The sequence below is a fragment of the Notolabrus celidotus genome, chromosome 10 (genome assembly GCF_009762535.1).
Source record: "Notolabrus celidotus isolate fNotCel1 chromosome 10, fNotCel1.pri, whole genome shotgun sequence".
Taxonomy (NCBI): domain Eukaryota; kingdom Metazoa; phylum Chordata; class Actinopteri; order Labriformes; family Labridae; genus Notolabrus; species Notolabrus celidotus.
Genome location: NC_048281.1, coordinates 10,559,625 through 10,576,932, shown reverse-complemented (window position 1 = coordinate 10,576,932; position 17,308 = coordinate 10,559,625). Strand labels below are relative to the sequence as shown.

The following is a 17,308-nucleotide window of genomic DNA, read 5'->3' as shown; positions in this document are numbered from 1 at the left end:
TCTTTCATCCTTCCTCTGATGTAGTCTATCACAATTTAGTATTTTTTTGGAACATACCACCATGTAGCAGGCACAGTACATGGAGCTCCTTCGGGTCAGAGTTGCTCTTGGGTGATTTTATTTCTGGATGTTTAACTTGACCGTCTCGAGAGCTGCTTTAACATCTCCAGGAAACTTGTTCAAAGTGAGATTGTTCAGCTTAGGGTGTTAGTCAGGGTTGTAAAGATCACTTTGAAATCAGACTTAGAATGGACTTTGAAAGTTTGATGTTCACAATAAAGACCACTGGGAAGATGTTTGCACAATTACGCTGTTCTCAAAGTTTTCTCTTACAATCAAGCTTGGACAAAGCGGTAGATCTCTCAGAAGTTAAAAGGAACTTTTGAAGTTTTATGATAAATGATGATGTTTTTCTGAATTTGTTTTTAGTGTATGATTCAGCTCACAGCTGACCCTGGAGCTACTCAAACACATCCTTTGATCATTCACTCAACAACAGGTCCGCTGACTCACCGTGAAAGTGCCAAGACTCACCTTTAAAGCAATAGTATGCACATTGGTCTTTTGTTTTTTTGTGCTCTGTAATGATATATTGTTTTTGTGCTGTACACTGGCGCAGCATTATTCACACCGACCAGATGCCCTTGTCCTTGATCAACATATGGTTACCTTTTTAGTCCCAAGAGCTATAAAGAGATCAAATCTGCTTACCGTGTAGCTCCAAAATATAGTCTAAAAACACAATAGGCTGTAGAACATACACAGGGGTACACACAGGCTTAGACTTAGATATGTAAACACAGATGCATAAACTCACACACTCATCCTTACTGTAAATATGTTCACACACAAACACATGTATCTATAATTACTTCTGAAGCTGAGGTCAAAAGGACAGAACATGAAACGGGAGCCAACTGGAAATGTAAATGTGATTTTCACATCAGATTACTCTCCCAGAATCAGCGCCTTAGCATGGTAGAGGGATTTTCGTGTCCCTGTGACTCTTTGAGGGGCAGACTGAAGCCCAGAAAACAGCACCAAAGAACCAAAGAAAGACCAAGGATGGATGTTGTGTAACGTCATGCTGCAAGTGTCAGGGCCGGGAAGTTGCACCTGAACCCACCACAAATACTACAACCAATGGCAACTGAGTATTTAAATCCTACGCCTGTTTGAGAGGTTTCATTTTCTGCAGAGGGGTTGTCTGTGAGTGTTCATCATTCAAAAAGGAAACCCACAAGATGTAGGACTAGAGGTGTTAAAACTGGTATTGATAAAAATCCATGCACTCATTATCTAACCCGTGTTCCCGATTCAAGGTTCTAGTTTCAAGGCGTGGTACACCCTGGACAGGTCACAAACCTTTCCCAGGGCCAAACGATCATTCATGCACTTATAAGTGACCAATCAATGTAGCCAGCAAGCTTTTAGACAGTTGGAGGAAGGCGGATTAGGCAGAGAGAACCCCGGCATGCAAATTCTACAAAGAAAGGCTACTGCTAAGCTAGGGGTCCTTCTTCTTGCAAGGCCTTTGATAAGAATGCATTTGCAAAAGTGTTGTCGCTGTGATGCAGACTGTTTTGTAGTATAGCTGCTTTTAATCAAGCTTAAGGGTGAAATGGTGCCTTTGATTCCTTGGCTGCTGGTCACAGAACAAAGGACCAGTCATATTGCTGTATTCTTCCTTTTTGTTTCTCTTCTCCTGCCGTGTTTGGATTTGTTGAGCAGCCAATCAGATTCATTTCACTGATAATCTCACCAAAGGCTTTGCTGCTCATTCAATATTCTCAATCAGCTGTGAAGCAGCAAACAAGGCCCTATTAGTGCCAGTGCACCAAACGGGAGCCAGAGCTGCTCTTCAATGGGCCAACACTGATAGATGACTGATCACTGGCCTGTTGTTTTTATTCCTCTGGAGCGATGAACCCACCATGAATTGGGCATGAGAGACCTCCAGGACTTTGCTCTGATTGGAGCCCTGTCTTTTGGGGAAAGAGGAACACATAGATTGCTTCTTCCAGGTAAAGACTGAGTTGCTGCCCAAGGTCAGAAGTACAGGTCAAACTGAGTTATCTGAAGACTCTTACCAAACAGAGCTGGTCTAGACTGTACTCTATATTCTATTAACAAAGACCCAACATCAAGACAGGATAAGATCAAGTCCCATCTTCCAGACAGGACTCAGTCTGATCTCATCTTAATCCACCATGATCAGAGCTCTTTGCAGCATTCAGCAAGTTACAGTGGCAAGGATAAACTTCCTTTAACAGGCAGAAACCTCCAGCAGGACCAGACTCATGTTAGACACACATCTTCTGAGACCGTGTTGGAGAGAGGGATAGAGGGAGATAAAGAGAAAGAGATGATAGTAAGGTGATGGATTTGGTGCTTTAAAGGGGCCTTTATTTGAGGGCTAAGAGGATGTAGAACAGGTAGGAGAACCTTGAGAAGGCCATTAGATTCCCTGAGGAGACTTGGTAGAAGGTTGCTGGTGAGAGGGGTATCTGGAATACCTTGGTTCACCTGTTGCCAAACCAACCAGGGTGTCATTGATGGATAGGTGGTGTCAGCAGACAATGGCATAATAGTATGCATTTGCTTTACCCCGCAATATTCATTCTCATACCGCCCACCTTCGCCAGCACCGTGGGGCAAAGGTACTCTAACAGAGTGGAACAGAAGCGGGTCTGAATCGACGGTGACAGTCAAAACAATGAGGGGGATAAATGGAGCAGCTGTTTTCTATTTCGCTAAATACCCCTTTTCACATAGGCGGCAAAAAATAATAAAGAGACACAATTAGTGAAGCACTCAGTTAAAAAAGCTCTCTCTATGTCTCACTGGGCTAATTATAAGCGATCTGTTAAGAGAGACAGAGAGAAAAACACAGAATGGGAACCTGTTAAAGAAGGTCAGGTGAGGTCACTCCATCTGCAAGTGAAAGTAGTTGTTGTTGACGTGAGGGAAGAGGCAGCGCCGCCACCCAGAGAGTGACCGGCTCCCGCCGAACGAGAGCTGGATGTGAAAAACAAAACAAAGGTGTTGTGAAGCGAATGGCTTTTAATGTGTTTAACAATGCGTTAAATGACGTGATTAAGCACAGAATTAGGCAGGGAAGCTTTTCTACCATGGTGTTTAACACAAGGCCAGGCCTGACAGGAGGCAAAGATGTACAGAGAGAGGGGCAACGATAATGTCACTCTGTGATGTAACGGACAGTAAAACCCCACTCAACCTGTGACTGATGGCTGCTTCTGTGAAACTGTACACAATGCAGATTAACAGATGCCCTCAAAGGGAAGTTTAATTTACTTTGAGGCAAATAAAGCATCGCCAAAATACATAAATCAAAATCAAACAATGTTAATGCACCTGAGTGAGCTAAAGGGCTAGTTTTTCTTTAGCATGCCCTTGTTCAGCATCCTAGAGAAGTGAAAGAAAAACACTGCATTAAATTGAAAGCATAACCAAACAATTATTCAAGAACATTAGCATGGTTTAGGTGTAGTCGTGCTTAAAACTAAATCAGGACCCAGCTTGGTAGCAAGCTTTTGTGGCCCTATCGTACACCCTGCACAAAGCAGCACACAGAACAATTGTCATTGCCAGGCAATTCCAAGCAATGCCGTTCGTTTTCATGGCCAAAGCTTGCAACTGTTTACATGCCCATGGCTCTGAAATAAGGCGATTAGCCATATTGTTGTTGCATTGCTATCTTGTAGCAGCAAGATGTGATTGTTTTCACAAGCAACTTCTAGCAAATTCAGTTACACAGTGAATGTTTTTTTTGGATGAATTGTGTATCTTTAAATTGAGGCACTGGGCCCAGTCTTACACCTAATGCACAGTGGCATACCGTGCAGTGCAGGTTGTGTTGCTAGTTTCCGATCGTGGCAGTTGTTTGGTGCTTCATGGGCTTTGAATTTACATGGTCAAACAGTTTGTCTTCCTTGAGACGTCAGAAAGCGATGGCACCATTGGCCAACAGAGACCAGATCTACAGTCAGTGGCAGCTAATCTTTGAGTGTCCTCTTCCACGTAGATGGTCATTGTGTGCAAATATAGTTTTAGTATTTCTCATTTATTGGTTCATTCTGTAGTTGCTCTGTGCATTTGCATTTATAAATAAAAGAGTAAAGCATTTATTGCAAACTGACTTGGGAACTGGACGGGGAACACTTAGCCCAGCTCTTCCCCTGCACCCCTCACCAGTGATTGCCAGTGATTATGAGATTTGAGTTTAAAAAAGTGTGCATCAGTTCAGGCCCCCATGTTTCACTCTGAATGTTGAACCATTTTTTTCTCACAAGCATTTCATCTCTTCTCATTCCATCATGGAAAATACAAAGCAAATAAAAGCGAGTCATGAAACTGGGTTATGAATGCTGTATATGTGTTTCACACCATTTGATAAAACATGCTATATTACATTACACTGTCTGTGAACTCTGCGTGGAAGGATATAAAAGTAAAGGCTGTAAACTGTAGTTGAGAAATGGTTGCGTATGAGTGTTGTCTGTATGTAATTTAAAGGAGTAATGGAAGTGAATGAGGCTAACCCACAGAGCTTGGCTGTAGCCACCAAAAAGCGTTGATGTGGGCACTATATCATTAAAGTATATGATTACGGCAATGGCTCAGGGAGGTGTTTTGGCTTGCATTGCTGCCAGTGTGACTTATTGGTGGTAGAAATTTCCTGCATGAGTGATGTTTCTAAATCCGACCCATTTGAGGTGCCATCACCGAGATGGAATGCTGTTTCTGAAGCATATATGAGCTGCCATGTTACATTTGTACTTGAAAATGCTGACTGGCCAATGCTTACTTGAGCACAGGGCTCAAAGCAGGAAGCCTCCACGTCAAGACCCTCAGACCGCCTGTGGAAGGCTTGAAGCTGGCAATGTCTGTTTGAAAAACAAGCCCAACCCTGGTTGACCTCTGAGTCCCTGGCGGATAACTTCTTACCTCATTTGTGACACCTCGGCGGGTCCGCCCTCCTCCAGACACAGAGAAGAGCGGATAACACTCGTTCAGGGGTCATCCAAGCTTTTTTAAGTGTTCCCTGTGATAGTGAGCCGTTGTGAAATGACTTCCCCTTGTTTGTTATCTTAAAGCTTAGGCAGACAGGGTGAAAAAGATACTTGGCACACACCGATGTGTACGTTAGCACTGCTTTCACAATCCTCTCTCTTTCTCTGGCCGTCAGTTCAGAGCCAAACTTCACAGTCCGGGCTGCGTGGTAGAGGTAGCTCCTGCCCAGCTGGAATAATAAGAGCCTGGATGATACTTCCTCCATCAATAACAGTTGGGAGGGGTCAGGAGGGGGGTCAGTTAGCCTCGCTAGGAGGCCTACCCGTGACATGCAGCACCACTCACATACAAAGGGTGGAAGGAGGGACAGGGACAGAAGGGGCTGTTGGCACCACTTGAAACACACTTCTCACTTGATGCATCCGACGCTGTCAAAAGAAAAGACCCCCCCTACTTTACACACTACCCCACATTGAGGCTCAACAAGCCAGGGAGGCCAACCTGAGTACATGTGTGTATACAAAGCCAATTTCAATTCCTAGTTGTCAGAGAATAAAGTTTGGTCAGAGATTTTAACCTCTCAAAATATGAAGCCTTGGGTACTCCTCCTAGCTCATTCTCTTGATTCAGCGTGAAGTTAGTAATGGTAAAATGATGATTGATTGACAGCTCTGTTGACCAATGAGGTACAGTTAGAGTTTATCATGCTGATGTATGTCTCAGTGTTCATGTTTCTGACGTTCAAGTTTACTTTGAAATAGATATTGATGATATAAAAAGAGGGATAAAGCAGGAAAGAGGGGAGGGGCTAATGAAACGTCCTTTTTAGATCCAACTTTTCTTCAGAATTTTGACTTCTTGGAATTCTGAGATCAAAGGCAGAATTCTAGAACTCTGCCTTTGATCCAAGCAGCAACCTCCGGTCTAAAAATATGAGTCCAATGCGGAAGTACAAAAAACTGTAGTTCACCTTCCTGCAACTGTCCAAAAGCTTGCTTACTACGTTGATTGGTCACTCAGTACTGCATGAATGATTGTTTATCTCTACATGTTGGCCTGGGATAGGCTTGTGACCTGTCCAGGGTGTACAGCAGAAATAAACATGTTACAGCCTGGTACAAAAGAAGTGTAGTCTGGATAGCTCATTTCTCGATTGGCTCGGTGAATTGTTTCTAACGCAGCAATTTTGAAGATATTGAGATTACAAGTCTTCCAATGAGAGGAACAGCTGACTTGATTGACAGGCGGAAACACTGTAGCTGTTGGCTAGGAGGCTCAAAGTCCGCCTCTTTACATCACAATCGCTTGACAGCAGTAATATGGCTCCTGTCGATGATTGGCCTCAAAACAGCGCTTCAGAAACCGATCGGTGACGTCACGGATACTACGTCCTATTTTATAGTGTATGCTTCGATTTTACGGGCAGAATTTTAGAACTCTACCTTCGATCTCACGTGCAGAATTCTAGAACTCTGCCTGTCTATTCCATCATCAACCCCATGATTGACAGCTCTGTTGACCAATGAAGCTCCTGCAGAGCTGTGTGCACTGGATTATCAGAGTAGAGGATGAACGGTGAGAGGAAACATAACAAACACTAACACAAGAGTCATTGAAGCATCAGGAAATCAAAGACAGAAGCCACCACTGAGGGGATACACAATTAAACAAAAACAAGTCATGACACTTTTAGCATAAGCTAACAGACATTATCAAGCTTTTAAAAGAACTTAAAGAATTACAAAAGAAACAGAAGAACTGGTACAGTACTGTGGAGCATGCAGGCATCTTAGTCATATTTGTAAGATGCTGCGAGATTGGATTCAGCAGAGTCAGATCTATTTATTTTTTACGTTGCATGCTAATGAGATAAATTAAACACGGAAAACGAGGATGTGCACAGTATCCCTGAATGAATATGAATCCTAAAATCCTCTCTATAAGAGACAGTAAGGAGACAGTGTAAGAGAAATAGGAAATGACAGATAGCGCTCATGCTAATTGCTTTCAGGATCAGCTTGCGACAGCATTCAGACCACCCACACCTTCCTTTAGCATACAAACCAAATTAAAACACTTCCCAGAGGCCGCTGCCTTCTCATAAACCCAAACCACAAATTTCCCCACTGTCTGCAAGCTTTATCACCTCCTGTACACGCAGACACCCCCCATCCTGTTGGTTTTCATTAACTCCATATCTCTTCCAGGCTGTGACCTCCTGGGAAACCCCCCGTGGCCTCGGCGTGATGTCAGACTCAGCAGGATGGAGATCACCTGTGGCTGATAGCTGAGTCCCAGAGATGGGGTTCTGATATCTGATGAGAGCTCAGACACAGTGCTGTACTTTTTGAGAGGATTTCATTCTGTCCCAATTGTGTCAGAGTAGAAAGTTAGACGTTAAAGGTGCTTCGGGATGTCAGCTATCACAGAAAGAAACCCAAAATTATCAGATTTTAACTCAGAGTTATTTCTGTTGAACACCACATTTTAATTTTCAGCTCAGTCTGTTGATAATAATTAGAATTACACCTCTTACACCTCACGCCTTGAGCTTGTAATGCATTTATCACCACAGAGGTTGGAATCAAATCCTAATTCTATTGTCTTTGGACTCTAATTATCTCCACAGGCAGGCCTAATATCACATTATGAAATGTGTCACATGAAGCTGCAACATTTAATCTGTTGGCAGTTGTAGCTGCATGGAGTAAACTTTTTAGACCATGTGAGTTTTATTGTTTAAGAGAGTTAACTTCTGTAAACTGGTGAGGAGGTTAATTAATCGACTGGAGACAAACTAACAGATGTGTAATTATAGAGTGCTGCAATGGGCAAAGAATGTTGAGTAAGAAAATGCTCTGCACAACACTGATGGAGGTGAAATGTAACATTGAGTAAGAATTGAGGGACTACGATGAGAAATAAACAGAGAAAACTAAGTAAAGTTCACTCTTCAGTCTTTAATCTGAAAGGCAGTATAGACAAGAATGATAAAAAGTTGAAATACAATTTTTATTGTAAAAAAATAGATGGTTGCTAACTGGCGATGTCACACTCCTGCAGAAAACTGAGTTTGAAACGTTCCTTCACTCGCCAATTCTTGCTCTATCTTGTTCTGTGTTGCTGCATGGTAAATAAAGGGCCAATGCATAATAAAAACACAGGGTAATAATAATAATAATAATAATAATAATAATAATGCATTTTATTTATCAAGCACTTTACATTCTGAACAAATCTCAAAGTGCTACAGGACATATTAAAAGGGCAGTAAGAATAATAACAGGGTTAAAAACAGACGATAAAATGCAGACACTTGTTAAGACACTGGTTAAATAAAACGAGTAAAAGCAGCAAGCATGTAGTAATGCGAGATGTAATCCGCTCATCTGTGCAGTCTCAATAAAAACAGAATCACCAGATGCTAGCTCGGCTGATCGTTCACAAACACGTAATAGCTTAATGTATATAACACCTTTAAAAATAAGGGTTTACAAAGTGCTTTGCAGACGAGAACATAGCATAAAAACCCATCAAGAACACAAACGTGAAGAGAACCCAGGCAACACAGGAAAACCAACAGTATGAACCAAGACCAAAGGGACGAGAAAGCACCAAGGTTAGAGTGATAAAAGTAAAGTAACGTTAAACCGCTTGTTGTTGTTATTTAGTTTTTCGTCTTGACTTTGTTTTCATCTGATCTTAAAATTCAGCACATTTTGTAAACTGAGCAGCTAGCTGTGATACATCAGCCCCTCCTCCGTTTGCTAACGCCACCTGCAAGGTGTGAATTCCTTCAGCAGAGGGAGAGGAAGTGAAGAAGTGAGCACAGACCGGGATCTGTGAGCATTCACACGACAACTGTATATCTTTCTGCAGCTACTTGCAAGTGTATTTTTCAGTGTCTAGATTACTAAAGTGTACGACTTCAATAGTTTCTTGCACATGTTTACAGATTAGCTTATGGCATCATGCTAACAAAACATATTTTTCCTATGCAGTAAGTTTTAAAGTGTAACTAAAATGATTGACTTCACCTCTTCTTCTCGTTCATGCATATCAGAAAACACATAAATGAATGTTTTTTATGACTCTGCCCTGTTTAAAACAGCGATGCACACGTCACTGGAGCGTACTGAAAATACAATTTGCTGCAGCAGATTTATCCAGAAGTTTCAGCAAATTCCTCAAAATTGTATTCTAACTTTTTTTTTTCTAAATTGAATTTAAAAACTTCTCTCAAATGTGCATGATGAACAAAATTCCTCCTCCTCTTATCATTTTAAACTCTTATACTCTCTGCAGAGAGACGTATACGCACATGCAGACAGCAGATCTGTTAACCAAAACATGAATATCCTCAAAAAGAAGTGTTAATTCATAAACACCGCTTTAACATGAATGAACATGAAACATCAACCTGTATTGTTGCAAACTCTTGGATTCCAAAACATTCGCAGGCTACCAAGGAAAGCTTGAGAGGTAAAGCTCCACAAATATATGTATTATAATTGAATTCAGTCTGACCACAAACAATGATGAAACAATAGTCAACTTATTGTAGTTATTTCATAATCCCCTCCTTCAGGACGCTGCAGGAGGCAGAGAGAGAGAGAGAAGAGCGGCTGGAGAAAGGGAGTGCGTTTCATTTCTCTCATTTGAAAAGACGTTTCATTTTGTTGCATAAAAATACATGAAATTAAGTGTTGATGCTCAATATTTCCCTCTTAACCACAGAAGTTATTACTGTGAATGAGTGATTTAAAAAAGGAACCAATTTAGAACTTACTTACTGAAGACTCTGATCAACAACGCCCCAGTAGCTCTCTGCCTTCAGATTCTGAGCCTGACCCCAGACACCTGGCTCACCTGCTGGAGCCTGACTCCTCTTCACATGTGACCGTTGACCCCTCCACCGGCTTATCAGACATCAGCTGCCCGGCTCCCATCCTGCTGGCTCGAGAGTCCTCCGTCGCTCTGCTCGCTCTGAGTCATGCAATGTTTCCTGTGCAGATGTTTGTCATACATATTCATAAAGCCGCCTAATGGCAATCATTACTCCGGCTCGGTCTCTTTGCCTTGGCGGGCCCCCAGTGAAGACCGCTGCCAAAACACTCCTTGAACTCTGCACTCTGGTGGCGGCTGTGATTGATCGGAACTGTCATCGCAGGAGTCCTCGGACCAGACAAACATATGACAAGCACAAACACGGAGGTATTACACTATCACACAGGGTCATGAATACTCATTTCATTCACTAATGTGCTCACCCATCAATCCCACCGTCCCTGCTCACTCTGTGCTTCTTGGAATGCACTTCCTCTGAGGTGTTCAGACATGTTGGCATGCTCGTATAAAAGGAGGGGAGCAGTCTTGTTTGCATCCTGTTGCATCTCATTTGTATTTGATTGGCGTCCACTTTTCTTCCCATAATCCTGTCGCAGGCGTTTAAACCAACAGGACTCACCCCAGGTCATGGGAGGAGGATGCAGGAGGAAGAACATGTGAAAACAAGGATTTTGTGCACAGTACAGAGAAAGTGGGATGTTGACTGAAAGCTTGAAGGTACTCTGTGAGTGGATAAGGGTGAGTGGAGCCCTCGGACCTCCCCCTGCCCAGTCTAACTGTGTCTAAGTGCTTTAATGGAAGCCAATAAAAGTGTTCAGGGTGACTGGCAGGGGGCCGGCAGCAGACCTACCTTCTCCACTTCTCTCTGGCTCGTTCCCTCTCTCGCTCTCTCTCATGTTCTGTGGCCTGTGGCTGCTGCCTGCCTGCGCTCTCCTTCTGTGACAGCTGCCTCGACAGCAAGCGAGGCCGCCATAAATCTACAGGGATTAAAGAAACCCAGCTATGGTTCGTCTCCAAATTAAACCAGGGCAGAAACCACTCAATAATCCACAGAAAGAGAGAAGGGAGTAAGAGGGAAAAACAGGGGCAGAGAGCATTGACTTTGGCAGACATACGTAGAGAGTAATTATAAGTCAACACAACTTCAGAAACGGCCAAGTCTCTGTGATAAAAAGTCCAGACTGACATTCACATAGAGTATCAGCTGAGCTCTTTTCATGCTAAAGGGGGATTTGGGTATTTTAAAACCTGGGACCTAGTTTGATATATCTGGAGGTATAAAAATCTTAAAGGTACAAATGCATTTGGAAGTGCCTCTGCCAGCAGCTGGGAGCCAATGTGCAGGACTTCTCTGCAGACAAATCAGCCAAAGTATATCCTCTCAAAGTGCTTCACAGGCGGAGATGTAATACTGAGTGGATAAAATCACGTTGGAGAGGAACAGTGTAGATAGACCTCCATGTTTAAGAATAAGATCATTTTGTTTGACCAGAAACTTCATCTTTGTACCTCACAGAACCCAGGAGGCCCTCAATGACAGCTTAGCAGGCATCTTTCCTACCTTTCCTCACTGTACCATTTTGTTTGTCACTTGTGCAAACTTGTGACTTTTGCACGTGCAGGGTGCTCTGTGCTTTCACTTGTGTACGTCACAGCCTCCTTTTCCCACTGCGTAGGTAAACACATGTCGTACTGTTCACACTTTGCATTGTGAGAAGCCGGCTCCAAGACGTCAGAGAGTAAACCCACCAACAAAAATACAGAAGTTGTGAGTCAGAGCATGAACAAGAGGAGCTTTCACCGACCTGCCGAGCAGTGACGCACAAAGACCACGACACTCAGACAGTTGTATGTAAAGGTACGAGGCCAGCTTATGGGCAAAAGTGGAGGCTCTGGTGACGAGCTTGTCAAAATTCTGGAGACTGAGCCAGGAGATGAGCCAAGGAGTGAAACGCTCACTGTTTCAGAAAAGCTCCAAATGATCCACGTTAGAAAGCACTCTACTTCTCTACTTTCATGACTGGAGTTTGGTGGCTTTAAAAAGACTGATCTTACTTTTACAAAAAGGAGTCTACCCAATTTAAAATCCTTCTTCTGACCTACAAACCTCCTAACTGGCAGACAGCTTCATATCTTAAAGAGCTCATTGAGCCCTGTTACCCCTCTAGAACACTACTACGCCTCCAAGGTCAAGCCTTCAGAGATCAGGCCCCTCCCCTTTGGAATCATCTACCAGTCAAGGTCCAGGAGGCAGACACCATCTCTACTTTTAAGAGTATAGGCTTCAAACTTTCCCTTTTGATAAAGCTTATTAGAGCCTGCTCAGGCTTGGACCAGCTCTTAGTTATGCTGCTATAGGCTTAGACTACTATAGACTTAGACACACTGGGATCCTGTCTTTTCCCCTCTCTCTGTCTGTCTCTTACTTTAACTCTTCCTGTCCCACACTCCAGCTAGTACAACTACTATCCGTCTCACACACTATCCTCTCTCTCATCTCTCTCTCTATCTTCTCTCCTCTCTCTCTCTCTCTCTCTCTCTCTCTCTCTCTCTCTCCTCTCTCTCTCTCTCTCTCAATTCAATTCATTCAATTCAAAGAGGCTTTATAGCATGGAAAACATACGTAATCATTGCTAAAGCTTAAAAAGAACTAAAACCAACAATGACAACAATTACAGAATAATAAGATTAAATGTTAAACTAACAGAGCTGTATAGAAGAAAGAAAATATTGAATAATAATGATAATAAAAATAAAAATAACAATAATAATACTAACAACAACAAAAAATAATAATTACAACAGTAGTACTAATAACAACAATAATAATAATAATAATAATAATAATAATAATAATAATAATTTCATTTATCTTTAACAGATGACTATAGATTATTTACAGAAATTTAAAATTAAAAAATTAAAACTCTCTCTCTCTCTCTCTCTCCTCTCCTCTCTCTCTCTCTCTCTCTCTCTCTCTCCTCTCTCTCTCTCTCTCTCTCTCTCTCTCTCTCTCTCTCTCTCTCTCTCTCTCTCTCTCTCTCTGGGATTTGGTGCTGTATAAATAAAGATTGATTGATACCTGTGTTGTGATCAAACATGTGATGTTGTCAGTCACTTAGTTTACAACCTGAGCCGGTCTCTGGAAGAAACAGACACTTCAACTGGATGTACAATGATCAGGCGCCATTTCCCTGAGGGTTTACCTGCAGCCTCAACAGCTGCCAACCGGTGGCAAGTATCAGAGCAATAAAAACTTTCTGTTACTTTAAGCCATTTAGTAATTCTGGCCTTGGATGTGGCTGGAAATGCTGGAATTTCCCTAGAAATCAGTATACTGAGAAGTCTGATTCCCTGTATCTCCTCTCTGGTGTTGAGAAAATTTCATCTTGAAGGGGAAAATACTGCTTTTTATTTCCTGCAGTCAGAGACCCTGATGTGACACTGCAGGATTATCTCAGAGGGTGAATGTTTATATTCAGAGAACTTACTTTCCCCTCATTGTTTATTTTGTATGGAGCATTGTAATGGCTTTAGGTTGCAGAGCTTCTCCTGGGACAGTCAGTGTGGGTCGTCTGTGTTTGATGCTGTGTGCTGAACCTCAGTGAACGCAGGTGCATGTTACTGTTTTCATTCTTTAATATTTGCAAAAGTATAGCTTACATATCTCACATCCTGCTGCTGCGATCACTCCTGCTACTGGAGCTGTTTGATGGAATGAGACTGGAAAGGCTGCTGCTCTTTGCTGAACTCTCACTCCTACAGAGATTCCCTGCTCTCCAGGCGGAGGGCAGTGGGAGGTAAGAGTGGAGGAGGAGCAGCAGCAGTCCAGAATTTGGTATTCCTGCTCTTTACTTCACCGCAGCTCCTTTGGGAACCTTTGTTGGCACACACACCGCTGTTGTTTGAGCTGCTCCACAATACTCCCACTCAGAGGAAGAGAACTCCTAAGGGGTGTTGGATTGCACCTTGTGGCTTTCCTTTCCTCTCTCTCTCTCTGTAGCGCTGAGAGGTGAGCGGAGCGGGGCAGGGCAGCAGGCTGGGGATAGCGTTCAGATTAATCAGCTCCTGAGGGCTCAACTGGGTCCACTGTTGCACATGAAAGCACTGGGAAAATGGACAATGAGTCTCTGGTTCCCTGATAAGGTCTGATGACTTAATCTGTCTGTTGTTGGATGAAGGTGGTTTGGGGAGGGGGAAACTGTGGCTATGGCTCAGTGACAGTGTTATAGATTTAAGCTTTGTGTGTTTTTAGAGTGCATGATACCACACCTTTACTCTTACTCGAAAATACTCTCTGGGTGCTTTAGCACATTGGGCACCAACTTAACCACTGGTGCCTCAATGAATCTACATTTTGCACGTCATTTAAAAGAAGTAAAGAAATACTTCTGATTGAAAATGGAAGACTATCACTTTACCTCCCTGATCACCGGTTGCACAGATTCAGTTACAATTCTGGTGCAAACTATTTCACCAAAAGTCACTTCATACATTTATGGGATGTCTGCATAGATTATTTTGAACCATAAGAGGATGCACAACATATTGCCACATCACTCTTTTTGAGCAGCTTCCTCTTGAAGCCTTTGGGAAATTTAAAATGAGAAGCAACTTTGCAGAAATAGTCTGAATGATAGAAATGTCAGCGTCCACAGAGGAATGTCTGGACCATGAAACAAGCCATTATTAATGTTATTATGAATTATTTTAAATGTGACTTTCTACTGTTAAAGCAACAGCACACAACAGATGGTAGAAATATGGAGGAATGCTGGTAATGAAAGCTACAATAACTGTCATATTTAAATGCACATGCAGCGTCACATCAGGGTTCAAATCCTTCCTGGCATTTATTATATTGTCAAATCTGTCAAATCTAAAGGAGGGAAACACAAACCCTGGAGACGTATCCACCAGCAGTTCTGACCCTGGACTGTCTGAGAGCTGAGCGATCTCACACTTAATTATTTCAGCATGTTTAAGCTGCATCTGTTTATTGGGAATAACAACAATATTGGGACAGAAAATCCGGGGAATCCAAAGCTCTAATTGCTTTACATTTTTCCGTCAGCTCAAAGGTTCCTCTGGATCCTTCCTCAGCTGTCACCAGATTAAGACAGACTAATTACAGAGAGACACTCTGAGAAGTCAGCTCATTCAACTAATGATTGACAGATTTACCTCGCTAACTAAGCTAGCCCAAGCAATTACTAATTACCTGAACTTCTGTGGCCACTGATATCTAAATATGACCACTTCTGGCTTCTAAAAACCAAGATGGATGCCACCAAATGATGCACGTTGACTTTCTAGACCTCTTTTCTGGAGCATTTGAGTTGCAAAGTAAAGAACGGACATTCACAAACACTAATGCAAGACTGGAAATTCTGACTTCTGGTACCTTTCTGGGAAACCCCCCAAAGTTTTGTCCTTGTCCTCCGTGCAACACAACAGAATCAAACTCACAGCACAAGGACCGAAGAATTTACTAAGTGCATTTGCCAGTCTTCATAATGAGGCCATGGTTGCATGCTTTGTATGGTATTTTCATTTCATGGCTTGATATTGAAGTGGGCAAAGAAAGGCCCCTCAAAGGCAGCGTTCACACTTTTGAGCCATTAGCCTGCAGTGGTGGATCAGACTTCTCTTTACGGGCCGCTTGCATCTGTTTTCCGTTTAAATGTCATAAATGTGAGGTGTATATATGCCAAGGTCATGACAGACAGATGGTGCCGTAATGATTTTCAGAACTCGGGCCAGGCAGCGGTGCAGGAAGTGCATGGGCCTGCTTTTGCTCTCCTCACAGTGCCCTTACTGTAGCTAACACAGACCTTTTCTTCCTGGAAGCCTGAAATGCTCATTTCAACCTTCAAAGGACAAATTGTTGTTTTTTTTCTCTCTCTGGGTCGGGGAGGGGCAGAGTAAATTATGCCTAAATTGCAGCATATTCCTCCAATATTATTTACATGGCTGTCACTTTGACTTGCACTGGGCCCACTCACAGCTCCTTCTTATTTCCATTTATGCTGACAGCTCTGGGCTCATCCCTGAACTGTCATAATTTGCTGTTCTGCTTCTCTGTGCTCGGTCTCCGGAGCTGAGGCATGCTCCTGCATGCTCACGCAGAAACTTAATTTCCCTCAACCGCTATTTTTCTATCACTTTTTCACAGTTCGTCCCTCTCTCTCTTTTATTCCCTCTCTCCTTCCTCATATCTCTTTGTCCTCTGTTGTGGGAGTTGACCTGAAGTGGAGGCTGTAGTCTCAGAGTCACCGAGGTGAAACACATAAGAAAGAGAAGACACCTGTCCCACGATCAGTGCCTTCCACTGAGCCTATAAAAAAAACATGAAATGATCAAAGGTCTCAAAGTGACCTCACACTCAGCATCTCATTTGTGTAAATCTTTATAGCATAGACGGTCACTTTCGCTCTCCAGCTTAGGGAGGAGCCACGAAGATCACAAACTGCGAGAAAACTTCTCCTCAGAGGTCCTCGCTCGCTTATCGAACATGTCGTAGTGATAACTTTTAATATGCATTTTCATTCGTTCGTCCTTGAACTTGGAAAACTTCACTCTGAAAGTAGTACTGTGTCTTTAACCATGGGACCTATTTTCTGTGTGTCTGGGTCGAAATGACATGCAAAAAGTTTTTGAAATGGCAATACTTGTTTTATTAATTTTGCATCTTACAGGCTGGGGTTGTATTTCAAAGTGTTTGATCATATTAAAACAAGGATCCCTCGGGGTGACTCAGCACAAGGTAAAACACAGATTATGTTATCTGAAGACTCTTTCTAAACAGAGCAGGTCTAGACTGTACTCTATGTTCTATTATTAACAAAGACCCAAAATCAAGACAGGATAAGATCCAGTCCCATCTTACAGACAGGACTTAGTCTGATCTCATCTTAATCCACATGAGCAGAGCACTTTGCAGCATTTAGCAAGTTACAGTGGCAAGGACAAACTTCCATTAACAGGCAGAAACCTCCAGCAGGACCAGACTCATGTTAGACACACATCTGCTGAGACTGTGTTGGAGAAAGGGATAGAGGGAGATGAAGAGAGAGAGTGGTGAGACGGATAGTAGTAGTTGTAGCAGCTGGAGTCTGGGACGTCCACAGCAGCAGGTCATCTACAGCAGAGATCCAGAGGAACCTACGAGATAAGGGAGCTCAGGGACTCTAGAAAGGTCTATGATTGGTAACTTTAATGGGACAGAAAGAGGTAAAGTAAGAGACAGGCAGAGAGAGAGAGGAGAGATAGGGAAAGACAGGTTTTCAGTGTGTCAGTTCCCCTGGCAGTCTAAGCCTATAGCAGCATAACTAAGCCTGGTCCAAGCCTGAGCCAGCTCCAACTATAAACTTTATCAAAAAGGAAAGGTTTTTCTACTCTTAAAAGTAGAGAGAGTGTCTGCCTC

At 42.7% G+C, this 17,308-nt stretch overlaps 1 long non-coding RNA gene across 6 annotated transcripts in view; it reads left to right on the top strand.

Annotated features, from left to right (window-relative positions):
* LOC117820642 overlaps positions 1–17,308 on the top strand; it is a 151,219-nt gene that overhangs the window by 94,241 nt on the left and 39,670 nt on the right. For 2 of the 6 annotated variants that reach the window (XR_004632794.1, XR_004632805.1), the window contains one exon: positions 7,242–7,973. The exons of the other annotated variants lie outside the window; for them this stretch is intronic. This is a non-coding gene — a long non-coding RNA (uncharacterized LOC117820642). Of the gene's footprint in view, positions 1–7,241; positions 7,974–17,308 lie in introns of those variants that run through there. 6 annotated transcript variants of the gene reach the window in all.